This window comes from Arvicola amphibius, chromosome 6 (genome assembly GCF_903992535.2).
Source record: "Arvicola amphibius chromosome 6, mArvAmp1.2, whole genome shotgun sequence".
Classification (NCBI taxonomy): domain Eukaryota; kingdom Metazoa; phylum Chordata; class Mammalia; order Rodentia; family Cricetidae; genus Arvicola; species Arvicola amphibius.
Genome location: NC_052052.2, coordinates 19,494,762 through 19,515,318, shown reverse-complemented (window position 1 = coordinate 19,515,318; position 20,557 = coordinate 19,494,762). Strand labels below are relative to the sequence as shown.

General features: G+C 46.9%; 1 protein-coding gene across 3 annotated transcripts in view; it reads left to right on the top strand.

Moving 5' to 3' along the window:
* Positions 1 to 954: 954 nt before the first annotated feature.
* Wasf2 (WASP family member 2) overlaps positions 955 to 20,557 on the top strand; it is an 81,274-nt gene continuing 61,671 nt past the window's right edge. The window contains exon 1 of one of the 3 annotated variants that reach the window (XM_038334731.1): positions 955 to 974. The gene's annotated coding sequence lies outside the window, so the exon portion shown is untranslated. Of the gene's footprint in view, positions 975 to 11,732; positions 11,904 to 20,557 lie in introns of those variants that run through there. The other 2 variants (XM_038334730.1, XM_038334729.1) reach the window with 2 other exon arrangements.

Genomic DNA, 20,557 nt, shown 5'->3' with positions numbered 1-20,557 from the left:
CACACCTGGAATAGTGTGAGCACTCGGTGTTAGCTACCCTTGTTTCCCTTTCACGAGGAGCCAGGTCCAATACACAGTTTAACTACTTCATTACAATAGTGATAAGTTATCCTGCTGCAGCCAGGCGGAGGCTGGAGGTGGGGCAGGCTTCCCAGACTGATAACCAGTTGACCTAGGCTAGACTGCGGGGAAAGCAGAAGAAGGGCACAGGTCTGGAGGCAGGAGAGACGGAGAGGAGGTAGGCCCTGGAGGAAGAGCGACAAGGTCAGGGTTTCTGTCACTGTGACTCTGTGAACCTCCTGAGAAGTAGGTCAGGGAGACATCCTGGCCCCATTTTACAGAAAGCACTCTGAGGCCTCCAGACAACAGTGACTTAGCAGGTCTGTCTGTGAGGAGGTGGCTTAGGGGGCCCGGAAGGGACAGGCCTGAGAAAAGGCCTTTGTCCCTGTGCCTGCTGGGAGAAAACCAGCAAGAGCTGAGACTGCAGCTGGTCACCAGCAGCTGTGGTGGCCAGAGCTGCATTCCTTCCCTGCCAGCAGGGCAAGTCCAGGCTTAAGCAGGGGCCTGGAATTTTCTTCTGGTCTTAAACAAAACAAAGTAAAGCAAAAAAGAAAAGCAAGAAACAAAAACAAAAAAACCCTACGTTAGGTTAGTCAACATTAAGTTGTGCTGTGACTTCAAACAGACACAGCTTTGAACTGTCCCTCCTGGCCCCAGAGCCTCCAAGTCCCCGGGATAAACCTCCCAGCCGCAAGTTTCTGGAAATGACAAGGAAGTCTGGAGTCAGAGTCTGGACTTTGTGGTGAGTCTTGGCTCAGCCCCTCCGACTTGCTGTGTGACCTCATACAGGTCACCAGCCCTCTCTGGGTCCTCCAAACTGAAGGAAGGGAGGGTGGGATGATATAAGTAGGGCGGGGAGTCCAGCAACTAGCTCCAGCCAGCTGCAACCAGCCTCACTGCTCTCCAAGTTGGAGGTACTTGGGTTGCGGGTGGGGGGTGGGGGGTGGGGGGCGGTTAGTGGGGGTTGGTGGTGGTAGTAGTGGTGTCTGGAAGCTGGAGACAGGCAGCCTTTCATCTTTAGCTGGCCCAGGGTCGGGGCAGGTTGGCAGGCTCCACATCCCGAGATCACGTTTCAGGCTAGAAGGGGCCTTCCTGTGACCTCAGCCGGCCAGCCTCGTCCCTGCCTTCCTCCTCCATCCACACCAGAGGGAAACAAGCATCATCCCACCCAAGGTCACTGGCCAGCAAGTGGCTGTCCTTCGGCCTGCCCTTCCCTCCCCTCCTACTGGAGCCAGCCCCCACCCCCGCAGCTCCCCCCGCAAAGCCCTGGTCTCCTGGGCCATTAGGAATCTGCCAGGCGAGGCGTGGTCTTTTTCCTCCCTCTTGCTTCTTGGCTGGTTTTCCCAGCTCTCCAAAAGCTGCCTCCTGCAAAAGCCTCGGGTGCCTGTACAGGAACATTTTTCTTTAAAAAAAGAGGAGGGGCTGGGGGGGACCTCAGAGAGAGAGAGAGAGAGAGAGAGAGAGAGAGAGAGAGAGAGAGAGAGAGAGAGACAGAGAGAAATGCAGCTATGGTTTGGGTAGAAAAGCAACCAGCTCCTTAATCCTTGCCTGCAACCTCTGCCTCCCCAGCCAGCCTGTTGGCTCTAGGCCCTGGAAAGAAGCCGGTGCTCCAGCAAGAGGCCTAGACCTGTCCCCCGCCCGCCTGCCCGCATCTGCACCACCCCTCTTTCTTTCTGGGTTTGGTGTGTCTTTTTCAGAACCTGGAGATAAGCTGCAGAGCTCAATAGGGCTGAGAAAATGTGGGAGCTGCAGAGGGGTCTGGTGGGGGAACCTTACTGCCCTGCCCTTTAGGCCATTTTCTGCAGAGCAGAAGTTGCAGGATCTGGATTGTTCAACCCTAGCCACCCCTCCTCTTCCTGCCGTCACCGGTTTTCTTGAATCACTGGTCTCTCCAGTGCAAGCTCCCCCAGGGCCATCACCCGTATCTTCACTATTGACTTGTATAGGACTTGGCTTCTTCTTCTTTTTTTAAGAGCCATTTACTTTTGCATTCTAAGTCTTTATTCATTGGAACCCGCCACAGTGGTGGCAGCCAATGTCCCACCCTTTGCTCTGGCTGAAAAATCTTTAATTATGTGTAGTTCTCATGCCTGCTTCCGCATCTGACCATAGCTTAGCTATGTTGCTGGAAGTGTGTCTTTTTTGGGAGGAGGGTTGGAGACAGGGTTTCTCTGTAGCTTTGGAGCCTGTCCTGGAACTAGCTCTTGTAGTCCAGGCTGGCTTCAAACTCACAGAGATCCGCCTGCCTCTGCCTCCCGAGTGCTGGGATTAAAGGTGTGCGCCACTAGAAGTGTGTCTTGAATGAATGAAGTGTGTCTTGAATGAATGAATGCAAACCATAAACAGATCCCCCAAAATATTGAGAGACATCCCGTGAAGGGCCATTTGGCAATGGCACAACCCTCTTAAAGGCCTTTGCGAGCCAGTGAGTGAGGTCGTGCTCACACACAATCCCGACATTCAGGAAGCAGAGGTGGGATTGTCCAGCCTGCACTACATAGCGAGTAGCAGGCCAGCCAGAGCTACACTAGTAATATTCTTTTCTCAGAAACAAACAAACAAATAAAAAAACAAAACAAAACAAATCAGGCCAGCAGTCTGACTCAGTGGGTAAGGCTGCTTGGGGCCAAGCCTGAGGATCTGAGTTCAATTCCCACATGATAGAAGGCTCCTAGCCACTCCCATTTATGATAGATAAATACATGTGAGACAAAATAAAAACTAAGAGAAATCTTGCACTCCTGCCCATCAGCTCATACCTTCATTCCCTTCTCTCTCTATTTACCAGCCCCTAGGGAGGCTTTCTTTTCCCCTGGAAGCCATCTTTCCTCTTGCCTCTCAACCGCTGCCTATGAAATTCCCTGTGCCGCCCCCGTTGTTGTGTGTGCACCCGTTGTTGTGTGTGCACGTACTAGGGACTCAGGTATGCTAGGCAAACTCTACCACTAAGTGACATCTCCACTCTTTTTCCTTTTTATTTTGAGCTAAAGTTTCATTCAATTGCCTAGGTTGGCTGTGAGCTTCAGCCTGTAACTTGGCCTTGAATTTGCAATCCTCCTGCCTCAACCCTAGCTGCTGGTCTTGAACCAGCTGAGGTTCAAGGCATTCTCTGCTGTGTTGCCTATTTATTTATTGTGTGTGTGTGTGTGAGTGTGTGTGTGTGGAAGGGGCCTGGGTGGAGAGCAGAAGCTACCTTGCAGGAGTCCTTTCTCTCCTCCCACCATGCAGACCCCAGTGATCAAACTGAGGTCCTCAGATTTGCCAGCAGGTCCCTTTGACCACTGAAGTACTCCGTTTGGATTTTGATATGGGTCTCTGGTAGCCCGGGCAGGTCTCAAATTCGCTATGAAATGGAGGAGAATGACCTTGAACTTCCTGCCTCCACACACCAAGTATGGGGATTTCAGGTGTGAGTTACTGCACCCATCCAGCGCCATGTCAGTTTTTATGTATGGCTTCTTTCTCATTAAGAGGCACTTGCGGGCAGAGGCTGGGTAGATTGATCCTAGGTCACTGGTGCCCTGCATCAGCCTCAACAGCAGCAGACAGCAATCTATGCTTATTAAATGAATAGGAGGTTAAGTTCAGGCAGAATTTGGGCTTTTCGGGGAGGGGGGGGCAGGATAGGAACTGGGGAGTGAACTCAGGCCTTGCTGGGGTTAAGTGCTTTGTTTACGCGATAGGGCTGGGTTATACCTCAGCCGCATGCAAGCTTTGGAAGGCAAGAAGAAAAAGCATAGCATGTTGTCGCCAAAGGTACAGAGTCAGGACATGCAAACACACGTCCTCCTCGGCTTCATCAAGGCACGTGTGGACATAGTGTCAACTGCTGTCGCTATTGTTTCCGTCCTGCGCCTTTTGGTCGTGGTCATGCCCGACATTTTTTATCTGCCTTCTCACTTAGTTCTTACCACAGCCCAAAGGACCAGGGTATGTTTGTCCCTTTTCCTAAAGAAATGAGGTAGAAACAGGCCGAACAGTTTGCTGGGGTCACTTCCTGAGTAAGTGGCAGGAAGGGGATTTGAACCCAGGTCTCTCTAACCCTGCCGCCCACCCGTGTTCCCTGACTGCAGCACCTGCCTGCAGGAGGAGGAAGAGAAGGGGGCAGAGTGGCATGGTGGGAAGGCAGGGGGGCTCCGCTGAGCTGGGGCCTCAGAAGCTGAGCAGCAGGCAGCTTCTTTCTAGACCTTTCATTTCCAGCAGTCTGTTCCAAGCAGGTGAAAAACCCTACAGAGGGCCCTTCTCTCATTCCCCACTTCCCACCTCCTCCCAGCTGCCTCTTCCCCCACGCTGGGAGGGGGAGGTCAGGTATGCCGCTGGGGATGCAGGGGGGAGCAGAGTGAGGAAGGTAGGGGAACGTCATTCCAGCTCCTTCCCCTTCAAAGGCGCTCGGGGAGGAGAGAGCATTCCAGGTGGAAGGAATGGCAAGCGCCAAGGCAGCGGATTAAGGATGTGGAGGCGGGGAAAGCCTGTGAGCCAGGCTGGGACCGAGGTTTGGGGCCCCCTGGGATTGCTCAGTGAAGAAGAACTTGTTTGGAAGAGAGAGAGGGAGAGAGAGAGAGAGAGAGAGAGAGAGAGAGAGAGAGAGAGAGAGAGAGAGAGAGAGAGAGAGAGGCTGTGTACCCAGCAAGAGCTGAGGAGCTGAGGATGCCAGAGGAAGGGGAGTGGCAGGGACTTTCTGGCTCTGAGCACAGTACTCTCCACCCACTCCCCACAGATAGGAGTGGGGATGCAGGATGCGGAGAGGTGATTCGTTTTGATGCCTTCGTTTTGTACCTGGCTCTGCTAGCTCGGTACCAGACCCAGGCTCGCAGCTCTTCAAGCTTTCTCATGTTTTCTCTCACTTCCTACAAGATCCATATCATTCGCCCCATTTTATAGACAAGAAAACTGAGGCTCGGCCAGGTTATATACCTTGGTCGAAACCAGAAATCATTGGGTTATCTGGCTGGTTAGGTTTGTGGTTATGTTTTTTTGAGACAGAGTCTAACTAGGTAGCCCAAACTGGCCTCAAACCCTTCATCCTCTTCCCTCAGCCTCTGGGTGCCGGGATTATAGGTGTCCCACACCTAGCTCAGAACTGTTGGAAGAGGCACATCTAGGAATTGATCCCTGGTCTGTTTCTACAGGTGGCAATTTTGCTTGTCAGCCTGATGGGCTGTTCTCCCAGAGGGTTCCTGTCCCCATAGCAACGATGACAGGAACTCCCCGGGTGGACTGCACTTTAGAGTTTGAGCAGGCCTTGTTGCTCGTGTGCCTTGAAGCTTTATCATCTCCCCTCCCCCCCTCAGAGATAAGGAAACTGAGGCTGAGAGAATGGGTGTCGCCACCCAGCTAAGATTGCAGATTCATTAAACTGCGAAACTGGTGTTCTAACGGAGGAGTACGGTTTGAGTCCCAGCACGCACGCTCTTCCCCTCCCCAACCCCACCCCCCACCCCCGAGGAAGAGGGTCTGCTGTTTCGTGTTCTTCTCAGGAAATGGACAGTTGACTGTTGTTTTTGGAGACTGGGTCTCATTAGATATCCTAGCTAGTGCTACCACTCCCGGCCAGAAAGGCTTAGGGTGTGGCCTTTGCAACCTGGGGATCTGCCTCAGGCACTGCATACTTTCAAACAGATTCCCTGGGTAGAAGAGGAAAGGCTTGGCTAGCCCTGGCTGGGTTCAATTCCAGCTAGTGCTTCCTGACTGGATGTCCTGGAGCTAGGCCCTTAGCACCCCTGTTCTTTCTTGACCTGTGGGTCACAGGAAGCTAACAGGAACAAGCCCATAGGCTTGTTGTCAGGGTTGAGTGAATACATACATGGAGAGTATTAGCACATGCCCAGCATACAGTAAGTGCTCATTAAATTGGTGATTATTAATATTTTTAATGTATGTAACATCTTCTCAGAAAGCAAGCTGTCTAACTACATCGCCCACACGGGAGATATTAAGTTTGTTATTGGATTACCTGTCAGCAAGGCCCCAAATCTTAATTTCTAATACAGGTAGAAACTGAGGATGTCAGCATGTTAACAATAATTTTTACTTGTGCCTGAGGCAGTGTCTCATTGTGGAGTTCGGACTGTCCTGGAATTCTCTAGGTAGACCAGACTCAAACTCACAGACATCAGCCTGTTGCCCTCCTCTGACAGATACCAGATTGCCTGTCTCTGGCTGAGTTCTGGGATCAAAGGCCAGCCACACCAGGCTCACAAAGTCTTGCCCAGGTTGTCCTTGAATTCATTCTGTAACCCAGGTGGTGCTCCTGTCTCAGCCTCCCGAGTACAGGGGTTGCAATAATAAACCACCGCACTGGGCTTAGTAACCAGAATCATTGTTACATCCATCGTCGCCCCCAGTAGCTGCTGCTGGATGCCAATCGCTGTGCCAAGTGCTTCACATCTATGGTCCCACTGAAAAGTTTTTTGAGACAGGATCCTGTGACGTCCAGGGTGGAGTCAAATTTGCTCTGTAGTTGAGGGAGACCTTAAATTTCTCATCCCTTTACCTTCAGCTTCTGAGTGCTTGGATCACAGAGGTACCCCCATGTCTACTTAAATTTATTTAATTTTTTTTATTGATTTTAGACACTGTCTTTTTGGGGGGAATGGGGTTTCAAGACAGGGTTTCTCTGTAGCTTTTGGAGCCTGTCCTGGAACTAGCTTTTGTAGACCAGGCTGGCCTCGAACTGACAGAGATCCATCCGCCTGCCTCTGCCTCCCGAGTGCTGGGATTAAAGGCATGAGTGCGCCACCACCGCCGGGCTAGATACTGTCCTACAGTGTAGCCCAGGCTGACCTCAAACTACTGATCTTCCAACTCCAGCCTTCTGAGTGCTGCAATTTCTAACCTAGCTTAACCTCATTTGGTTGGTCTTTGCATCTCTGGGAAAAAGAATAAGAATTATTTTTTTTTACTCAGTTTTTTTGATACAATTATAAACAACAATTTAAAACAATTTACTCAATTGTTTTTTGAAACAAAGTCTCACTATGTAGCCTGGCTAGCTGAGAACTCACTATGTAGACCAGAGAGATCCCAAACTCAGAGAGACCCAATTGCCTCTCCTTGCTCACAAGGCCAAAAACAATTCTAACCCTTACTTTCTGTTTATTCGGAAACAAGGTCTCCCTGTTTACGCCAAACTAGATTCAAACTTGCTACATAGTCCAGGTTGGTGGTACATATTGGTAATTCCAGGACTCAGAAAGCTCAGGCAGGAAGATTGCCTTGAGTTTGAGGCCAAACAAAATAAATGACAATACCCTCAAACAACAATAACAAAATCACAGCAGTGATTTGTTATTTTGCAGTAGTGGCACAAGTTTTTAATCCCAGCACTTGGGAGGCAGAGGCAGGTGGGTCTCAGTGAGGAACTTGCCTGGTCTACAGAGCAAGTTCCAGGAATGTTCCAAAGCCACAAAAGGTTCCAAAGTCTCAAAAAACAAAAATAAGCAAACGAACAAAAAGCCCAAAAGCAAAAAAAAAAAAAAAAAAAAAAAAAACCCAAATCACACAATGAGAAAGTTGCCAAAGAATGATTTAAAGTCAGTTTGTCTGGCTCCAACATCTTTGTTTGCTTGTTTGTTTGTTTTTTTGTTGTTGTTTTGCTTTTTTTTTCCAAGACAGGGTTTCTCTATACATAGCCCCTGCAGTACTGGAACTCACTCTGTAGACCAGTCTGGTCTTGAACTCACAGAGATCCTCCCGCCTCTGCCTCTTGAGAGTGTTGGAATTAAAAGTGCACACCACTACTGCCCTAGTTCCAAAGTCTTAAGATCAGACAGCAACACGATGATGGCGCAGATGTCTATATCAGTTCTAGCCCCTCCATTGACTGGATCTGCTGCTTCAGACTTACCTTCCTGGATGCCGGGCCCACCAAACACCATTTATACAGTCTGTTATGTGCCAAATCAACTTTTCCTCATTAAATCATCACCCTTGACGGGCTGTAGTGGTACACGCCTAGGTGGTACACACCACGTGATATAGTAAATTTAAGGTTCAAACCTAAGAGAGTCTACATTGAGACTGTTCTCTCCGAACAGTGCAGCGATCCTTGGCGAACACTTCCATTTTCAAAGCCAGATTTCCTCCCCTGTAATAAATATCCTTATTCATTTAGAAATAATAGGATCTGAAGGTCCTGTATGCTCTTCCCTGCCTCCCCCTGCCAGTAACCTCATTGGCTTTGCTCCTTCTGTGCCCATCTTTTGACTTGTACCACTTTTTCCAACTCTGAGTTCATTTTTGGACAGACATTCTCCCTTCTAGTTTTCAATTCACCCCAGATACCAGCTGTTCAGGATGCGTCCTCTGACCCACTGTCCTGACATTCATTCTGGTAAACACATTGCTCCTTGCCTTTCTGCTCGTCTATTTAACTCTAAGCTCCGTGAGGATCCCGGCTCCTTTGCTCACCACTGCAGCTGTCCGTTCCCAGGGTGCTCTACATATTGTAGGTGCTTAGCATTTTTTTCCAGAAATATTTATCTATTGAGTGCGTGTGCGTGTGTGAACATGTAAAAGAGCACGGACATACCAAGGCCCATGTGTGAAAGCCAAAGGACTGTGGTTCTCTTCTTCCACCAAGTGGGTTCTGGGGATTGAACTGAGGTCACCAGGCTTGGTGGCAAGCATTTTTACCTGTCGAACCGTTTCAGTAGTGTTTATACTAGTGAATAACTTGCTGCTGGGAGCTTTGTGAGCTCATTAATTCCACCATTAACTCTGAACTCTCACAAATGCTCCATTGTCTACATCAAAACATCTTTTCGTCTTATTTTATGTGTGCGTTTTCTTCAGCGTATACATGTGCGCCATGTAGATGCAGTGCCGTTGGCAGTCAGAAGAGGGCGTCAGATCCCTTGCAACTGGAGTTACGGGTGGTTGTGAGCCATTTGGTGAGTGCTGGAACTGAACCTGGATCCTCTCTCTATAAGAGCAGCAAGTGCTCTTAACAACTGAGTCATCTCTCTAGCCCCTGTTGTCCATGGTTCTGGTCTGTGAGGCACAGGCAGCCTAAACATGGCGGAGTAGAGAACCAGTCGGTGAAGTACAGGCAGACTAAAAGTGGCGGAGTAGAGAACTGGTCCATGGGGCACAGGCAGACTGAACGTGACAGAGTCACGCTTCAGTTTTTGGTCAGTCTCAGCCCAAAGCCTTCCTTCACTTTCTGGTCATAGCGGGATTTAAACAGTCACAAGTCAGATTGAGCGTCCCAATCCAAGCCTGGGAGCCACCAGTGATCACTGAGGCCCTGTTGGCACTGCTTACTTGGCAGTGTTGGCCTTTCTGAAGTCTTAAGCTTCGGGGAGGGAAAAGGACTTGGAAACACACCCAAAGCAGTCCTTGATGGCCAGACCTCTGCTCGCAAGAGTGGACAGACCTGACCTGGAAACACCAGGTGTGGTGGCAAATGCCTTCAATTCCAGCACTGGAGAGGTATGGGTAGGGAGATAGCTCTGTAAATTCAGGCCAGCTTGGCTCACACAGTGTTCCAGGATAGCCAACGGCTACATATAGACAGACCTTCTCTCAAAACAAACAAACAAACAAACAAACAAACAGACACGGACGGCCCCCAATTGTAATCTCATTTGGCTTCTGCTTAAGTTGTTCATCTCTTCTCGCTTGACCCCTAGAATGCTAGGAAAATATTGGCCATATCCCTGGGGTCACTTTTCCACAAGTATATTGTTCTAGCTGGTAGATAGAAGGATAGAAGGGGGCCCAAGTTTACAGCGGCCAGAGTGGAAAGAGCATTGACCTGACACCCTTAGGACTATCCTGGCCTGCCAAGAGGAAAGCTGTCAGGTGACAAGAGTAGGAAAACAGGGATAGATGCTAAGTGATATAGGTTCAGTCCTGGGGTCATTTCTAATTACCTGGTGACTATGGGCAAGAGTTATTTCATGAATTCAGGGTGTTGTGTGAGTGTCTGTGCATGTTGTGTGTCAGGATGTATACATGCAGGCCGGCCGGAGAATCACCTCAGGGGCTGCTGTTCTTGTTTTTTTTTTTTTTTTTTTTTTTTTTTCAACCTGGTTCTCTTATTGGCCCAGCTTGGACAAGGATGCCTGGGCCTGTGAGCTCTAGAGATCTGCTTGTCACTGCCTCCCCAGAGCTGGTTTACAGACCTGTATCTGTGGGTCTGTTATATTTTTTTGTTTTGGATCTGAGTTCTAGAACGCAGGTCCTTGTGCTTTACTGACAGCTGTGTTGTCATCCCTACAACTTCCTCCCTCCCTCCCTCCCTCCCTCCCTCCCTCTCTCTCTCTCTTTCTTTCTTTCTTTCTTTCTTTCTTTCTTTCTTTCTTTCTTTCTTTCTTTCTTTCTTTCTTTCTTTCTGTTTTTGAGACAGGGTTTCACTGTAGCATTAGAGTCTATCTTGGTAGACCAGGCTAGCCTTGAACTCACAGAGATCCACCTGCTTCTGCCTCCCGAGTGCTAGGATTAAAGACATGCACCACCACCATCATGCGAGACAGGGTTTCTTTGTGTAGCTTTGGAGCCTGTCCTGGAACTCTCTCTGTAGATCAGGCTGGCCTGGAACTCAAACAGATCTGCCTGCCTCTGCTTCTGGGATTAAAGGCGTGCGCCACCACCGCCGGGTCACGACTCTCTTTTTTAAAACTTTAAGTTCAGCACACTGCCAAGAACACAGCAGACATGCCAGTAACAGAGCAACTACCTGCCTAAGATTCATTCTTCCGTAAGAGGCCTACACCTGTTACACAGACTTGCTCTAGAACACCAAATGAGCTAAACTGGATCCGTCACATTGTCACCCAGCTGCAGCATTTTGTAGTCACTAAGCCACTGGGCGTGCATCCCCACAGCTCCCACCTAAATGGGCTGGAAGCAGATCTGCTGGGTCTACTGCCTCTATTTTGAAGAACAATTGAGAGCCGGGCGATAGTGGCGCACGCCTTTAATCCCAGTACTCGGGAGGCAGAGGCAGGCGGATCTCTGTGAGTTCGAGACCAGCCTGGTCTACAGAGCAAGTTCCAGGACAGGCTCCAAAGCCACAGAGAAACCCTGTCTCGAAAAACAAAAAACAAACAAACAAAAATGAAGAACAATTGAGAACTAGGCAGGCAGGAGTTGTCTGAAGTTGCAGAGCGAAGTGACAGGTGTCAGTGGCCTCTCAGAACTAGCTTCCAATACCAGCACCCCAGCTTCACCAGGACACCTAGCCTTTGGGGTGAGCTGCAGCCTATGACTCACAGTCCCCACCCGGTTTTCTGTCCCGCCTGGAACAAGGCGTGAAGGGACGTAACTATTTGCGACTTGAGGGGTGTTCATAGAAAGTTCATAGGCTCGGCCTGTTCCATCCACCAAAAAGCCTGGGTTTCTGGACTTTAATAAAAAGAATTCATTTTTTAGAAGATGTTTGACGAGGTCTTGCACTTTCTCAGCTGATGTTTTTCTATTCGGACGTGGGCGTCAATTTCCCTGTATTTCCACCTCCACTTCTCTTGGTTTGCCCTAGCCTCTGTTTACTCCGATTGCGGAAGTCGCTCGGGTGGAGTTCCCGGGACACTACCTTTGAATACGTCTTTTGCGTACTTATTTAATTGGCATTGGATTCGAACCAATGGGATAGCTGGAAGCCCAGGGCGGGTGGGACAGGGAGCCAATCAGAACGGTTGGCGGGGTGTGGCTGCGTCCCGGGGCGGGGAATCACGTAATGGCGGACTCGGGCCGGTGGAGTGCGGCTAGGGGCGTAGCGCTCTGAAGTGGGGCTCCGACTGTGTGGCAGCCCGCAAAGCGGTGGGCTGGAGCGCACTCCGTGGGGACACGGACCGGCCGGCCAGCCCTTCATGTCTCTGAGTGCGACTGCGCGAGGTCAGGTGAGCAACAGGTCCCCCCTGGGCGCGCCCGGCTGTGAGGCGCCAGCGCCGGCCCGGCGGCCCCTGCAGGGTCCCGGGGGGCAGCCAATGCCCGCTCTGGCCGCCGCTGCCACGGTTCGCGTGCTGTCAGCGCTGTGGCGACACTTCGGGGGTGGTGGTGACCCAGAGTGCCCTTCGGACACTTGGGAGGGCCCGGCGAAAGTGTTACGACCTGTGGCCCGGCCTTCGGCACCCCGTGTGCTCTTGGGCAAGTCACGTCCGTCTTTGGGCCTCAGTTTACCATTTGTCAAAAGACTTGGCAGAAGTGTGCGGATTGGGTCTCAGCAGTTTCCCGAGCTCTTGGACAAGTTCTTCTCCAGCCTGAGCCTCAGTTTCCATATTTGGGCCATGAAGTGATTGAGCTAACTCTTGGAGGCCCCTGGCCTATGAAGCTGGGGAGTGGGTTGGGCACTGTGTGTGTAAGTGTGCGCGCGCACGTATGCACAGAATGAGCTGTAGAGAGAGGAGAGTTGGCTTCCGGGGACCACTTGTCCCAGTGCGTGGGAGCCACCAGATCGTGACAGGGTAGGGCCAGGTCCCTTTGATCCTTGGAGATGAGGAAGTTTTATCCAGTCGTTCAGAGATTCAGAGATGACGAGGAAATAAATCCTTGGAGCCTTTGGGGCTACTGTTGGCATTTAAGCCCAGCACTGAAGAGGAGGAGGAAAGCCAAGAGAAACGTTGATGGTTGCCCTACTGTGTGCCAAACTTTAGGAATACATTCTTGTTTAGTTTTCCCAGCTGTCCTTGCCAGTTTGCGGGTGAGGAAGGCAAGTCTCAGAAGTTGAGTAACTTGCTCGGGTCGACACAGTAATATGTGGCCCTTACCAGCGTGAAGGTGTTTCCTCTGGGAAGTACTGGGGCAGGGGGGCAGGGGTAAGTCACTGCTCACTTCGAAGGGAACTTTGCTCTGTCGGAAATGGAGGGAGGGGTGTAACTCGGAGATTTGATTTCACTTCTGGTGTGCGGACAGGCTAGGTTTTGAGCTTAGGGTTATTCGTTTTAAGTCCACCCCCCTTCTCACTCTGGGACTTAGGAAGGGCCATTCCCGAGTGTCACTTCATGTCAGAACAGCAGAGAATTCAGGTTGAGTCCATGCAGAAGAAAGTTCACCAGCTTTTGGTGTATAGACTTGACTTCTGGTTCAGGGTGGTGCCATCCCAGTCCCGTCTCTCTGGAAGAAGGCTGCCTTTTATTGGGAGAAATCACCCATCTGTTCCTCTGAATTTCTTTGGGTTCCTGAGGGTGAGGTTCCAACAGCCTACCTGTGTTTAAGTGTAGCATGTCTCTCTTTGTAGTTCCTTATCTAGCAGGTGAGTGAAGTCAGTGGACTTTGGAGGGAGTTGGGTACCCTAGCCCTTGAGCTTTACAAACGTCGAGAGCCTTGGGTTAATCAAAATAGTCGGTCCAGCTGTGGGTATTGTCCTCATCTGTCAGTGGTAGGGAGGAAAATCACAAGAGGAAGTTGCTGAGAAAGAGGGCGTTTCTTCGCTGTGGAGCCAATATCTATTTTCTTTGTTTGAAATTCTAAAACCAGAAAAGCAGCAGCTAAAGGAGGAAGGAAGGAAAGAACTTCTAAATGCTGCTTCCTGTCAGGGAGCTTTGAGGGCTGTCCTGGTGGTGTGGGAGGCACTGCTTGCCCAGGAAAAGGCAATTGAATTGCCTGGACTTTGAGAATGATCTTGTAGTTTCTAGAATCGAGAATAAAATAACTTTAAGTCTTAAATCCTCTCAGAAGACTGTTTAAAGAACATTTTAGTGAGTTATCACTGTTGATTCATTTGTTCCCACCGTACTTGCCAGTCTTTGGCCAAGTTTTAACTATGATTTAACTCTGTGTTTTAACATAATCTGACTTTGCTATCAGAGGATACAGAGCCATCATCACATGAAAAAATATGATATGTTTCGACATTTATTTATATCTGTTATTATTGTCTCTTTAATGTTACTTATTTTCTGTCAGACGAGTCTGAGTCTTCTTATGTAACTCAGACTTATTTGAACTCAGTATCTTCCTGCATCTGATTCTCCAATGTTGGGATTACAGACTTTGGGCACTACCATGTCCCGCTTGTTTTGTGACATTTAAGTTTTTTTTTTTTAAATTTTTTAATGGCTGTGAATCACCATATGGGTGTTAGTAACTTGGGTCCTCTGTATGAGCAACAAGTGCTTTTAACTGCTGAGTAATCTCGTCGGCCCCTTAGCCTTTTTTTTTTTTTTTTAAATAAGTTACCAGTGTGTGTGTCTGTGTGTGAGTATGTGTAACTCCAGTTCCAAGGAATCTGATTCCCTCTTCTGACCTCAGGCAGCAGGCATGCACATGGTGCATATGCATACATGTAAGCAAACCACTCATACAGTCAACATTGTTTAGCAGAGTGGATTTCAGAGTCCGGAAATCGTGCTCTATGGGAAACTTTTTTCTTTTCTGTTTTATAAAACTTTTACTTCAGTTAAAATATAGCTGCTATGTGTTTTCTTCTAGGTATCAGATATTATCTCTTAGTGCGCTCTCTGTACTTGTTTTTAGATGCTAAATGACCCCCTCCACCTTTTTCTTTATTTATGGTGCTGATAATGGAACTCCTTTGTGTCTGCTAAGCAGGTGCACTTTACAGCTGAGTTACATCACCAGCCCTTTTTGCCCTCCTTTTATAAATAATAGTTTATAGGTTCTCTGCTCTTTGTTTTCTATAGCTATTGAGGGAAACACTCCCCTTTTCTGTACACAGGAGAGAAAGATTTGCTTGCAGGATTTTAGAGCTGATTTTTTTTCCTCAGGGTAGTGCTGAGTGTAATATGGGATAATCACTAGTAGGAGGAATTTGGGTCAAATTTTCCTTTTTTCTTTTTCTTTTTCCAGTGCTTTGAGACAAGATCTCTTTTCCATAGGTTTGCCTGAAACTATCTGAGGATGACCTTGAACTCTTGATCTCTGTACCTCCCAAGTGCTGGGGCTAGAGGCTTGTGCCACTATACCCAGTTTTTGTGGTGCTGGGGATTGAACCCAGGACTTCAGTGCATGCTAGGCAAGCACTCTTCCAATTAAACTACACTTTCAGGCAGGCTATAGCTTTTCTGAGCTACCTCTACTATAGAATGAAGTTCATTGTTTCACAGTGAAGGATTTCTTCTCTTTATAAGAACACCCATGGGAACATAGATTTTAATAATTTTGTCCTTCAGAAGACTATGGGACCACTGTGTTTAAAGGCTTAGGTCATTCTATTTGAATGGCTCCACAGTGTCTGATAGTAGCTCTTTCGCTGGGAGGGTGTGGAATGGTGGGCTGGAGGTTGCAAGTGAAGTAATGGGATTGGACCAGGAAATAGAAGTGATTCTTGCCTAGACCACTATTGAAAATAACTGCAAAATAGCAACCTAGTGTGCTACAGTCTAACATATGCTTGGGATTCTGAGTACATTCTATATGTCAGTCAGGAGTAGTGGCAAACACTGCTAATCCCAGCACTCTGGAGGCAGAGGCTGGTGGATCTCTGTGAATTCAAGGCCAGTCTGGTCTACAGAGGGAGTTCCAGGACAGGCTCTAAAGCTTACAGTGAAGCCCTGAAACAAACAAATAAAACAAACAAACAAAAGTCCAAGCAAACAAAACAAAAAAACTTCACAAACCTTTTGATACCAAAATCCAATCCTTGGATAGCAGAGTGGATGGAGAGAACTAACTTCCAAAGCATTCCTCTGCTCTCCACACCTTGTGTAGTGCGTGCATACACACACACACACACACACACACACACACACACACACTTGAGAGATATATAAACAAATCTATGTATTGACATCAGAGCTCCTGTGCCACTTAATAAGGACATTTTTCATGAAGAATCCTGATATGATCAATTTGAAGCTCTGGTCTTTAGGAATTACAAACACCAAAGAAATAAAAGACACAGTTACCCAACATGAAATTTTTGTTGTTTGTTTTTTTTTCAAACCAGGGTCTCATTATGTCACTCTGGCTGTCCTGGAACTCCTCTGTAGACCAGGCTGGCCTTGAATTCCCAGAGATCCACCTGCCTCTGCCTCCTGAGAGCTGGGCTTAAGCCTGACTTGCTTTTTGCTTATCCTTTAGAGCAGATCTAAGATGTCATCTTTTGCTTTGGGAAAGGCTCACTGACTACTCCCCTCCTTTTTTTGTTTTTGTTTTTCAAGACAGGGTTTCTCTTTATAATAGTCCTGGCTGTCCTGGAACTCGCTCTGTAGACCAGACTGGCCTCAAACTCAGAGATTTCCCCTGCCTCTGCCTCCCGAGTGCTGAGATAAAAGGTGGAACATTACCTTCCCCCCCCCCCCCCCCGTTTTTGTTAAAGCACTCATCAGAGAGTCAAAACTAAGTCAGACAACAAAAACTAAGGAACACTGAGAGCAGGAGAAATGTCTTCTCCAGGGAGGAGCACACCAGTTGGTTATCCAGTGCCAAGTGGTCAGCTCTGAGAACACACAAAGACAAGTAACATGCAGACTGAGCAGATTGTATTTTTATATTTAGGAACACAACACAGGCATACATATGCACACATATAAAGGCAATAGAGAAAAAAAGGGAACACAATAGGAGTGGGTACCTTGGAGAGTTTGGAGGGAAGAAACAAAAGGGGAAATGATGTAATTATATTATATCAAAAAATTGTTAGAAATTCCCACAAAGTCAGATAAGTTAGAAAATTGCTTTCCCTGACTCTGCTGCTGCTGCTGCTGCTGCTTCTTCTTCTTCTTCTTCTTCTTCTTCTTCTTCTTCTTCTTCTTCTTCTTCTTCTTCTTCTTCTTCTTCTTCTTCTCCTCCTCCTCTTCCTCCTCCTCCTCGTCCTCCTTCTCCTCCTCCTCCTCTTCCTCCTTTTTTTTCCTGATATAGGGTTTTTCTGTAGCCTTTGGCTGTTGTAGAACTTGGAGATTCAACTGATTCTGCCTACCAAGCACTAGGATTAAAGGCATGCATCACCATGCCTGGTTTACTGTTCTTTTTCTTTTTTTAAATTTATATTTATTTTATTGGTGTTTTGCCTATATGTATGTCTGTGTGAGGGTGTTGGATCCTGGATTTACGGACAGTTGTGAGCTGCTCTGAGGGTGCTGGGAATTGAGCCCAGGTCCCTTGGAAGAGCAGTCAGTGCTCTTAACCACTGAGCCATCTTTCCAGCCCCTACACTCTGTGTTTCTTAAAGACAGACCTTAATGCTATTCTTTTTTTAAATTTTTTTTAATGGAGATTAAACCATATGTTCTAGGCAAGTATCATGCCATGGAGCCTTATTCCCAGCCTTTTTCTTTTTTCTTACTGTGAGACAGGGTCTCACTATATAGCTCTAACTCTCTAGCTGTCCTGGAACTCACTGTTCACCCAGGCTGACCTCGAACTCACAGATTCACCCTCCTCTGCCTCCCAAGTGTTGGGATTTAAAGGCATGCACCATCACACTTGGCATTCCCTGCCTTTTTTGGTTGATTTTTGTATGGTCAATGTACAATGTACCATATAGGCTTCATAAATGGTAACAATGCCCTTGTTTTATACTGTTCTTGTGGTTTTGTTTTTGAAATAGAATCTCACTTTGTAACCCAGGCCAGTCTTGAATTGTTGATTTTTTTTTTTTACCTCAGCCTTTTGATGTCCTGTACTGCCATGTCTGACTTTTCTAGGTTCATTTGTGTGGGTTTCTCTTAATTCCATTCCATAGTCAGATTAGAAATTTAAACAGCCTCCTGTTTGCTTGCTATCCATCAGGAGCCAATAGTAGTGTGATATCCTCCCCCAGTGTGACACCCAGAAATATCTCTAGACATCGCTACATGGACATTGAGGAGCTGGATTACCCCAGTCGAAGACGCTGATTTAGCAGGGGTAACCCATGGAAGGAAGTGAATGCAGATGTTCTGAGATGGATGCTTGGCTTCTGTTCTTTCTGGTCTCCTGTCTTTGAGGAGAAAAGAAATGGTGGGGAATCAGGAAATGACAACTTTAAAATAGCCATGTTATCTTTATTCTCTTCAGATTTTATTTTATCAAGTTAAAATATATTGGAGCAGTACAGATAGCTGAATTATTTATGCAGATCTACGTAAATTCAATTTCTTATCACTGATTAAGATTAGATGGAGTCAAGAGCTAGTAGACTATTACTTTCCTGACTCACAGAAAAGCTTTAGGCCTACAGATCAACCTGCATTGTTCCTTTAAAGAACTTGCTGGAACCTGTTAGGTTTCTCTTAACTGAAGTTTGAGCTTTATGGTTAAAATGTATCTTTGCTGTCCCTACTTAAATACTTTATAACTTTAAAAACACAGGTTTAGGGCCTTCCTGGGGAAATGCTCTTGCTACCATGTCTGAAGACCAGAGTTCAGCCTCTGAATGAAAATGTTTCATTTCTGTTGCTCTAATGAAATACCCTGACAGAAAGTGACTTAGGAGAGAAAGGGTTTAAATTCCTCTCACAATTCCAGGTCATAATTCACTGGGGCAGGAATTTGAAGCAGCTAGTACATACATAATCAAGAGTAGAGAGAGAATGAATGCATTCATGCTTCTGTTGCTTAGCTCATAGTCTCTACTTTCTTATACAATCCAGGACCCAAAGCCAAGAGAATGTTGCCACCCACAGTGGGCTGAGTCTTTCCACATTAGTTAATGTAATCAGAACTATAGAAGGAGAGAGACTGCTTGTTGGTTCCCGGCCGCTTAGTCCCGAAATAATCACACAGCAACTGTATTAATTAAATCACTGCTTGGCCTATTAGTGCTAGCTTCTTATTGCCTAACTCTTATATTTTAATTTAACCCATTTCTGTTAATCTGTGTGTGGCCACGTGGCTGTGGCTTACCAGCTAAATTGCTGGCATCTATCTCTGCCTCCTTTCTCACAGCATACAGCCTAGCTCCCCCCCTCCCCGCCTAGTTCTGTTCTTTCCTGCCATAGGCTCAAAGCAGTTCCAGAACAGTCCCTCACAGACGTGCTTACAGGCCATCCTAATCTAGATTGTCTTTCATTGAGATTTTCTTCTGAGGTGATTGTACATTGTGTTAAATTGACAATGAAAACTGACTATCACAGGGACCCACTTGGGGGAGAGAATTAACTCCTACAGGTTGTCCTTTGACCTCCACACACAAAAAGCATATAATTAGCTCAGGCTATCCTGTAGACCAGACTGGGCCTCAAACTTACAGAGATCCACCTGCCTCTGCCTCCCAAGACAGCCAAGGCTATACAGAAAAACCCAGTCTCGAAAAAACAAAAAAAAAAAAAAAGTGCTCATTGCTCATCAAGAGGATGGAGAACACAGTTTAATTCCCATCACCCATATCCGGAGTTCATACTGCCTGTAACTCTAGCTCCAAAGAATCTGATACCTTCCTTAAGTGTCTTTGGGTATTTACACACAATTACAGACACATACATACATACATACATACATACATACATACATACATACATGTGAATAAAAATTAAAACTTTTTTTTTTTTTTTTTGGTTTTTCGAGATAGGGTTTCTCTGTGGCTTTGGTGCCTGTCCTGGAACTAGCTCTTGTAGACCAGGCTGGTCTCGAACTCACAGAGATCCGCCTGCCTCTGCCTCCCGAGTGCTGGGATTAAAGGCGTGCGCCACCACCGCCCGGCCAAAATTAAAACTTTTTTTTTTTTTGTTTTTCAAGATAGTTTTTTTTTTTTTTAAAAAAAAGCCTGTTCTGGAATTAGCTTTGTAGACCAGGCTGACCTCAAACTCACAGAGATCTGTCTGCCTCTGCCTCCGGAGTGCTGGAATTAAAGGCTGCGCCACTACCGCCTAGCTAAAAATTAAACATCTTAAGGAAAAAACCCGAAACACTAAGTAACAGATCTCAATCTCCCTCCTTCCCTCCCTCCCTCCCTCCCTCCCTCTCTCTCTCTCTCTCTTGCACGCACACACACATGCACTCTCTCTGATGTTGTAATTGTGTCTGTGATCTTGTGTTGGAATGCTCCCATAGCTGTCCTGGGGCTGTAGACTGCACTCCTTGCTCTACAGCCCTGTAACGTCAGCATCACTCATGCCTTAGTCACCATTAAGGTAAAGTTGAATGAATGTTTTTTTTCCTGTTTCATTTGAAGTTATGAATGGTACTCTAGAGAATTCAAATGTATAGTCATGAATAGTATCTCAGAATAGTTACCATTTATGCAAATGAAACACACTTCTTAACTTAGAAACCAAACAGAATTGAATTAGAAAAGAGAAGAATAGAAAACGAGGATTGTACAGAGGGAATGCTGTTCAGATACAGACGTATCTTAGAACAAATCTGCTTTTCATAAGGATTTCTAGATACCTAAAATAAACAGTTGGAGAATGATGGACGAGGCTATTAAGCTTTGCTTATGATATTTATTTTTGAGCTCTGATTTTCCTTCTCTGGTGAAATATAGGAAAATCTGAAGTGTATTCTCTTAGTTGTAAGATTAATTCCAGTTGAATAAATTAAGTTTCCTATTTTAGGGTATAGATGCCTTTTTTCAGAGAGAGTTATGGTTGATTTTAGTTTCAATTTGGGTGTATGCACACCTGTTTATTACACACATATATCTCGTATAGCTTAAACTAATTTAAGCTCG